Below are 10,707 nucleotides of genomic sequence, written 5' to 3'. Positions count from 1 at the left end.
AATCCTGACCCTAACCTGAACCCTAACCACTAACCCTAACCATCACGCTTAAATAAACTTCACCCTAACCCTAACCCTAAAACTAAACATAAACCTAAATCTCCCCAAACCCTGACCCTAACCCTATTCTTAACCATAAACCTAACCCTAACCCTAAAATTAGCCATAACCCTGACCCTAACTCCAACTCTAACCCTAAAACTGACCCTGCACACTCAGCTTAATTGGAAACCTAGCACTAACCCTCACACTAACATCTAAACCTAAAACCAACCCTTAACCTAACCCTATCTCTAACCTTAACCTAGCCCTAAACCTAACCATGACTTAACCCTAACACTAACCCTAATCCTAACTCTAAACCTATCCTTAACCCTCAACTTAATCCTAACCTTAACCTTAACCCTAACCACTAACGCTAACCCTAAGCTCAACCCTCACACTTAACTTAAACTTCACTCTAGCCATAGCCCTACAACTAAACCGAACCCTAAACCTGACCCTAATATTGACCCAAACAACTAAACCTAAACCTAACAATAAGTCTAACCCTAAACCTAACCCTAACCTTAAACCAAACACCTAACCCTAACCCTAACCCTAATCCTTAACCTAAACTTCACCCGAAACCTAAGCCTAACCATAACCGTAACCCTAAAACTAAACTTCATGCTTAACTATCCCCTAACTCTAGGCCTAACCCTAAACCTAGCCCTAACCGTAACCCCAACTCTAAAACTAACACTAACAGTAACACCCTAAAACATCAGCTTGATGTAAACCTAACACTAACTCTCACATGAACCCCAAATCCTTTCCCTAACTTTAACCGTATCTTTCATCCTGACCTAAACCTAACCCTTACCCTAACCCGAAACTTAACCTTAACTTTAAGTCTACACTAACCCTAACCCTAACAATAACTCTAAGCCTGACCCTAACCCTAACAGTAAACCCGAGCACTAACTCTAACTCTAAACCTAAGCCTAACCTAGCCCTACCCTTTACCGTAAACCTAGACTTAAACCTAGCCTTACCCCTACCCGAACCCTAACCCTATACCTAACCCTAACACTAACCTTAACACGACTCTAATATTTACCCTATCCCTGACTATTAACTGAAACTTCACCCTAACCCTAAGCCTAACTCTAACTCTAACCCTAACCGTAACAATTACCCTAAACCCTCACCTTAACTGTAAACCTAAGCCTAACCCTCACCCTAACCCTTAAAAGTATGCCAAACCCTAAACCTAACCCTACACACTCAGCTTAAATGGAAACCTACTACTAACCTTCACCCTAACATCTAAACCTAACCCCAACCCTTAGCCTAACCCTATCTCTAACCTTAACATAGCCCTAAACATAACCATGACTTAACCCTAACACTTACCCTAACCCTAACCCTAAACCTAACCTTAACCCTAAACCTAATCCTAACTTTAACCCTAACCCTAACCCCTAACACTAACCCTAAGTTCAACCCTCACCCTTGACTTAAACTTCACCCTAACCCTAACCCTGAACTGAAACCTAAGCCTAACCCTAAACCTAACCCTAATCCTGACCCTAACATCAACCCAAACACCTAACCCTAACACTAACCTTAACCCTCATCCTTAACCTAAACCGCACCCTAAACCTAAACCTAACCCTAATCCTAAAATTAATTAACCATAAACGATCCCCTGACTCTAGCCGTAAACCGAAACCTAGAACTAACCCTAAATCTAAGCCTAACCCTAACGGTAATACTCTAAAACATCAGCTTAACTGTGAACCTAACACTAACCCTCACAGGAACCCCTAATCCTTTCCACAACGGTAACCCTATCCCTAATCCTAACCCTAACCCTGTCCTAAACCTAACCCTTACCCTAATCCTAAACTTAACCCTAACCGTAACTCTACGCTAACCCAAAACCTCAACCTAGCAATAACTCTAAACCTGACCCTAACCCTAACCCTAAACCTTAGCACTAACTCTAACCCTAACCCTAACCCTAACCTTTACCTTAAACCTAGCCTTAACCCGACCCTTAACCCTACCCTAAACCTAAACTTAACCTAACCCTAACACTGACCTTAACCCTAACTCTAACCTTAACCCTAACCCTCACTATTAACTGAAACTTCATCCTAACCCTAACCCTAACTCTAACCCTAACCATAACAATTAACCTAAACCCTCACCTTAACTGTAAACCTAACCCTAACCGTCACCCTAGCCCTTAACCATATCCCCAACCCTAAATCTAACCCTAACTTTAACCCTAACCCTACCCATAAACCTAACCCTAACCTTAACCTTAGCAAACCTGTAACCCTAAACCTAACCCTTACAATAACTCTGACCCAAACCCTCGCCCTAAACCTGATCCTAATTATAACCCTGAACCTTACCCTAACCGAACTTTAACCCTAACTTTAAGCTTACCATAAACTTAAACCTAACCCTAACCCCCAAACCTAACTCTAACCCTAACCCAGCCCTAATCCTAACCCTAACCGTAACACTTACGCAAAACCCTCACCCAAACTGTAAACATAACTCTAAATCTTACCCTAACCCTAAATTTAACCCTAATTATAACCCTACCCTAAACCTAACCAAAACACTAACCCCTAACCCTAACTCTAACCCTAATCCTTAGCCTAAAACTAACCTTAAACCTAAGCCTAACCCTAATCACTAACCCTAACTCTAACCCTAACCCTAAACCGAACCCTCCCCTTAACCAAAATTTCACCTTAACCATAACCCTAAACCTACCCTACTTCATTCAAACCCTAAACCTAAGCAAAACTAACACTAACACTAAACCTCACCCCAACCCTTAACCTAACCCTATCTCTACCCTTAACCTAGCCCTAAACCTAACCATGACTTAACCCTAACACTAACCCTAATCCTAACTTTAAACCAAACCTTAACCCTCAACTTAAACCTATCTTTAACCCTAACCCTAACCACTAACGCTAACCCTAAGCTCAACCCTCACTCTTAACTTAAACTTCACCCTAGCCCTAACACTAACCCTAAACCAAACTGAACCCTAACCCAAAACCTAAGCCTAAACCTGACACTAACATTGACCCAAACAACTAACCCTAAACCTAACCCTAACCTTAAACCAAACACCTAACTCTAACCCTAACCCTCATCCTTAACCTAAACTTCACCCTAAACCTAAGCCTAGCCATAACCGTAACCTTAAAACTAAACCTCATGCTTAACTATCCCCTAACTTTAGCCCTAACCCTAAACCTAACCCTAACTGGAACCCTAACTCTAAAACTAACACTAACAGTAACACCCTAAAACATCAGCTTAATGTAAAACTAACACTAACCCTCACATGAACCCCTAACCCTTTCCCTAACTTTAACCCTACCCCTCATCCTAAATTACCCTAAACCCTCACCTTAACTGTAAACCTAACCCTCACCCTAAACCCAACCCTCACGCTAACCCCGAACCGTATCCCCAACCCTAAACCTAAAGCTATCCCTAACCCTAACCCTAAACTTAACCCTACCCTACCATAAACCGAATCCTAACACCCTAAACCTAGCCTATAACACTAACTATAATCCTAACCCTAATCGTAAACTTTATTCGTACCTAAACCCTTAAACAAAACAACACACTAAGACGAAACCTAACCCGAACCCTTAACTAACCCCTAACACTAACATGAACCCTAAACCTAACCGTAACACTAACCCTTAACATATCCTAAACTTCATCCAAACCCTAACCGTAACCATAACCCTAAACCTACCCTACTTCATTCAAACCCTGAACCTAAGCAAAACTAACACTAACCCTAACCCTAACCCTAAACCTAAACCTAAACCTAACCCTAATCCTGACCCTAACCTGAACCCTAACCACTAACCCTAACCATCACGCTTAAATAAACTTCACCCTAACCCTAACCCTAAAACTAAACATAAACCTAAATCTCCCCAAACCCTGACCCTAACCCTATTCTTAACCATAAACCTAACCCTAACCCTAAAATTAGCCATAACCCTGACCCTAACTCCAACTCTAACCCTAAAACTGACCCTGCACACTCAGCTTAATTGGAAACCTAGCACTAACCCTCACACTAACATCTAAACCTAAAACCAACCCTTAACCTAACCCTATCTCTAACCTTAACCTAGCCCTAAACCTAACCATGACTTAACCCTAACACTAACCCTAATCCTAACTCTAAACCTATCCTTAACCCTCAACTTAATCCTAACCTTAACCTTAACCCTAACCACTAACGCTAACCCTAAGCTCAACCCTCACACTTAACTTAAACTTCACTCTAGCCATAGCCCTACAACTAAACCGAACCCTAAACCTGACCCTAATATTGACCCAAACAACTAAACCTAAACCTAACAATAAGTCTAACCCTAAACCTAACCCTAACCTTAAACCAAACACCTAACCCTAACCCTAACCCTAATCCTTAACCTAAACTTCACCCGAAACCTAAGCCTAACCATAACCGTAACCCTAAAACTAAACTTCATGCTTAACTATCCCCTAACTCTAGGCCTAACCCTAAACCTAGCCCTAACCGTAACCCCAACTCTAAAACTAACACTAACAGTAACACCCTAAAACATCAGCTTGATGTAAACCTAACACTAACTCTCACATGAACCCCAAATCCTTTCCCTAACTTTAACCCTATCTTTCATCCTGACCTAAACCTAACCCTTACCCTAACCCGAAACTTAACCTTAACTTTAAGTCTACACTAACCCTAACCCTAACAATAACTCTAAGCCTGACCCTAACCCTAACAGTAAACCCGAGCACTAACTCTAACTCTAAACCTAAGCCTAACCTAGCCCTACCCTTTACCGTAAACCTAGACTTAAACCTAGCCTTACCCCTACCCGAACCCTAACCCTATACCTAACCCTAACACTAACCTTAACACGACTCTAATATTTACCCTATCCCTGACTATTAACTGAAACTTCACCCTAACCCTAAGCCTAACTCTAACTCTAACCCTAACCGTAACAATTACCCTAAACCCTCACCTTAACTGTAAACCTAAGCCTAACCCTCACCCTAACCCTTAAAAGTATGCCAAACCCTAAACCTAACCCTACACACTCAGCTTAAATGGAAACCTACTACTAACCTTCACCCTAACATCTAAACCTAACCCCAACCCTTAGCCTAACCCTATCTCTAACCTTAACATAGCCCTAAACATAACCATGACTTAACCCTAACACTTACCCTAACCCTAACCCTAAACCTAACCTTAACCCTAAACCTAATCCTAACTTTAACCCTAACCCTAACCCCTAACACTAACCCTAAGTTCAACCCTCACCCTTGACTTAAACTTCACCCTAACCCTAACCCTGAACTGAAACCTAAGCCTAACCCTAAACCTAACCCTAATCCTGACCCTAACATTAACCCAAACACCTAACCCTAACACTAACCTTAACCCTCATCCTTAACCTAAACCGCACCCTAAACCTAAACCTAACCCTAATCCTAAAATTAATTAACCATAAACGATCCCCTGACTCTAGCCGTAAACCGAAACCTAGAACTAACCCTAAATCTAAGCCTAACCCTAACGGTAATACTCTAAAACATCAGCTTAACTGTGAACCTAACACTAACCCTCACAGGAACCCCTAATCCTTTCCACAACGGTAACCCTATCCCTAATCCTAACCCTAACCCTGTCCTAAACCTAACCCTTACCCTAATCCTAAACTTAACCCTAACCGTAACTCTACGCTAACCCAAAACCTCAACCTAGCAATAACTCTAAACCTGACCCTAACCCTAACCCTAAACCTTAGCACTAACTCTAACCCTAACCCTAACCCTAACCTTTACCTTAAACCTAGCCTTAACCCGACCCTTAACCCTACCCTAAACCTAAACTTAACCTAACCCTAACACTGACCTTAACCCTAACTCTAACCTTAACCCTAACCCTCACTATTAACTGAAACTTCATCCTAACCCTAACCCTAACTCTAACCCTAACCATAACAATTAACCTAAACCCTCACCTTAACTGTAAACCTAACCCTAACCGTCACCCTAGCCCTTAACCATATCCCCAACCCTAAATCTAACCCTAACTTTAACCCTAACCCTACCCATAAACCTAACCCTAACCTTAACCTTAGCAAACCTGTAACCCTAAACCTAACCCTTACAATAACTCTGACCCAAACCCTCGCCCTAAACCTGATCCTAATTATAACCCTGAACCTTACCCTAACCGAACTTTAACCCTAACTTTAAGCTTACCATAAACTTAAACCTAACCCTAACCCCTAAACCTAACTCTAACCCTAACCCAGCCCTAGTCCTAACCCTAACCGTAACACTTACGCAAAACCCTCACCCAAACTGTAAACATAACTCTAAATCTTACCCTAACCCTAAATTTAACCCTAATTATAACCCTACCCTAAACCTAACCAAAACACTAACCCCTAACCCTAACTCTAACCCTAATCCTTAGCCTAAAACTAACCTTAAACCTAAGCCTAACCCTAATCACTAACCCTAACTCTAACCCTAACCCTAAACCGAACCCTCCCCTTAACCAAAATTTCACCTTAACCATAACCCTAAACCTACCCTACTTCATTCAAACCCTAAACCTAAGCAAAACTAACACTAACACTAAACCTCACCCCAACCCTTAACCTAACCCTATCTCTACCCTTAACCTAGCCCTAAACTTAACCATGACTTAACCCTAACACTAACCCTAATCCTAACTTTAAACCAAACCTTAACCCTCAACTTAAACCTATCTTTAACCCTAACCCTAACCACTAACGCTAACCCTAAGCTCAACCCTCACTCTTAACTTAAACTTCACCCTAGCCCTAACACTAACCCTAAACCAAACTGAACCCTAACCCAAAACCTAAGCCTAAACCTGACACTAACATTGACCCAAACAACTAACCCTAAACCTAACCCTAACCTTAAACCAAACACCTAACTCTAACCCTAACCCTCATCCTTAACCTAAACTTCACCCTAAACCTAAGCCTAGCCATAACCGTAACCTTAAAACTAAACCTCATGCTTAACTATCCCCTAACTTTAGCCCTAACCCTAAACCTAACCCTAACTGGAACCCTAACTCTAAAACTAACACTAACAGTAACACCCTAAAACATCAGCTTAATGTAAAACTAACACTAACCCTCACATGAACCCCTAACCCTTTCCCTAACTTTAACCCTACCCCTCATCCTAAATTACCCTAAACCCTCACCTTAACTGTAAACCTAACCCTCACCCTAAACCCAACCCTCACGCTAACCCCGAACCGTATCCCCAACCCTAAACCTAAAGCTATCCCTAACCCTAACCCTAAACTTAACCCTACCCTACCATAAACCGAACCCTAACACCCTAAACCTAGCCTATAACACTAACTATAATCCTAACCCTAATCGTAAACTTTATTCGTACCTAAACCCTTAAACAAAACAACACACTAAGACGAAACCTAACCCGAACCCTTAACTAACCCCTAACACTAACATGAACCCTAAACCTAACCGTAACACTAACCCTTAACATATCCTAAACTTCATCCAAACCCTAACCGTAACCATAACCCTAAACCTACCCTACTTCATTCAAACCCTGAACCTAAGCAAAACTAACACTAACCCTAACCCTAACCCTAAACCTAAACCTAAACCTAACCCTAATCCTGACCCTAACCTGAACCCTAACCACTAACCCTAACCATCACGCTTAAATAAACTTCACCCTAACCCTAACCCTAAAACTAAACATAAACCTAAATCTCCCCAAACCCTGACCCTAACCCTATTCTTAACCATAAACCTAACCCTAACCCTAAAATTAGCCATAACCCTGACCCTAACTCCAACTCTAACCCTAAAACTGACCCTGCACACTCAGCTTAATTGGAAACCTAGCACTAACCCTCACACTAACATCTAAACCTAAAACCAACCCTTAACCTAACCCTATCTCTAACCTTAACCTAGCCCTAAACCTAACCATGACTTAACCCTAACACTAACCCTAATCCTAACTCTAAACCTATCCTTAACCCTCAACTTAATCCTAACCTTAACCTTAACCCTAACCACTAACGCTAACCCTAAGCTCAACCCTCACACTTAACTTAAACTTCACTCTAGCCATAGCCCTACAACTAAACCGAACCCTAAACCTGACCCTAATATTGACCCAAACAACTAAACCTAAACCTAACAATAAGTCTAACCCTAAACCTAACCCTAACCTTAAACCAAACACCTAACCCTAACCCTAACCCTAATCCTTAACCTAAACTTCACCCGAAACCTAAGCCTAACCATAACCGTAACCCTAAAACTAAACTTCATGCTTAACTATCCCCTAACTCTAGGCCTAACCCTAAACCTAGCCCTAACCGTAACCCCAACTCTAAAACTAACACTAACAGTAACACCCTAAAACATCAGCTTGATGTAAACCTAACACTAACTCTCACATGAACCCCAAATCCTTTCCCTAACTTTAACCCTATCTTTCATCCTGACCTAAACCTAACCCTTACCCTAACCCGAAACTTAACCTTAACTTTAAGTCTACACTAACCCTAACCCTAACAATAACTCTAAGCCTGACCCTAACCCTAACAGTAAACCCGAGCACTAACTCTAACTCTAAACCTAAGCCTAACCTAGCCCTACCCTTTACCGTAAACCTAGACTTAAACCTAGCCTTACCCCTACCCGAACCCTAACCCTATACCTAACCCTAACACTAACCTTAACACGACTCTAATATTTACCCTATCCCTGACTATTAACTGAAACTTCACCCTAACCCTCAGCCTAACTCTAACTCTAACCCTAACCGTAACAATTACCCTAAACCCTCACCTTAACTGTAAACCTAAGCCTAACCCTCACCCTAACCCTTAAAAGTATGCCAAACCCTAAACCTAACCCTACACACTCAGCTTAAATGGAAACCTACTACTAACCTTCACCCTAACATCTAAACCTAACCCCAACCCTTAGCCTAACCCTATCTCTAACCTTAACATAGCCCTAAACATAACCATGACTTAACCCTAACACTTACCCTAACCCTAACCCTAAACCTAACCTTAACCCTAAACCTAATCCTAACTTTAACCCTAACCCTAACCCCTAACACTAACCCTAAGTTCAACCCTCACCCTTGACTTAAACTTCACCCTAACCCTAACCCTGAACTGAAACCTAAGCCTAACCCTAAACCTAACCCTAATCCTGACCCTAACATCAACCCAAACACCTAACCCTAACACTAACCTTAACCCTCATCCTTAACCTAAACCGCACCCTAAACCTAAACCTAACCCTAATCCTAAAATTAATTAACCATAAACGATCCCCTGACTCTAGCCGTAAACCGAAACCTAGAACTAACCCTAAATCTAAGCCTAACCCTAACGGTAATACTCTAAAACATCAGCTTAACTGTGAACCTAACACTAACCCTCACAGGAACCCCTAATCCTTTCCACAACGGTAACCCTATCCCTAATCCTAACCCTAACCCTGTCCTAAACCTAACCCTTACCCTAATCCTAAACTTAACCCTAACCGTAACTCTACGCTAACCCAAAACCTCAACCTAGCAATAACTCTAAACCTGACCCTAACCCTAACCCTAAACCTTAGCACTAACTCTAACCCTAACCCTAACCCTAACCTTTACCTTAAACCTAGCCTTAACCCGACCCTTAACCCTACCCTAAACCTAAACTTAACCTAACCCTAACACTGACCTTAACCCTAACTCTAACCTTAACCCTAACCCTCACTATTAACTGAAACTTCATCCTAACCCTAACCCTAACTCTAACCCTAACCATAACAATTAACCTAAACCCTCACCTTAACTGTAAACCTAACCCTAACCGTCACCCTAGCCCTTAACCATATCCCCAACCCTAAATCTAACCCTAACTTTAACCCTAACCCTACCCATAAACCTAACCCTAACCTTAACCTTAGCAAACCTGTAACCCTAAACCTAACCCTTACAATAACTCTGACCCAAACCCTCGCCCTAAACCTGATCCTAATTATAACCCTGAACCTTACCCTAACCGAACTTTAACCCTAACTTTAAGCTTACCATAAACTTAAACCTAACCCTAACCCCCAAACCTAACTCTAACCCTAACCCAGCCCTAGTCCTAACCCTAACCGTAACACTTACGCAAAACCCTCACCCAAACTGTAAACATAACTCTAAATCTTACCCTAACCCTAAATTTAACCCTAATTATAACCCTACCCTAAACCTAACCAAAACACTAACCCCTAACCCTAACTCTAACCCTAATCCTTAGCCTAAAACTAACCTTAAACCTAAGCCTAACCCTAATCACTAACCCTAACTCTAACCCTAACCCTAAACCGAACCCTCCCCTTAACCAAAATTTCACCTTAACCATAACCCTAAACCTACCCTACTTCATTCAAACCCTAAACCTAAGCAAAACTAACACTAACACTAAACCTCACCCCAACCCTTAACCTAACCCTATCTCTACCCTTAACCTAGCCCTAAACCTAACCATGACTTAACCCTAACACTAACCCTAATCCTAACTTTAAACCAAACCTTAACCCTCAACTTAAACCTATCTTT

Source organism: Elephas maximus, chromosome 1 (assembly GCF_024166365.1).
Source record: "Elephas maximus indicus isolate mEleMax1 chromosome 1, mEleMax1 primary haplotype, whole genome shotgun sequence".
Lineage (NCBI taxonomy): Eukaryota > Metazoa > Chordata > Mammalia > Proboscidea > Elephantidae > Elephas > Elephas maximus.
This window is presented reverse-complemented; position numbering follows the sequence as displayed.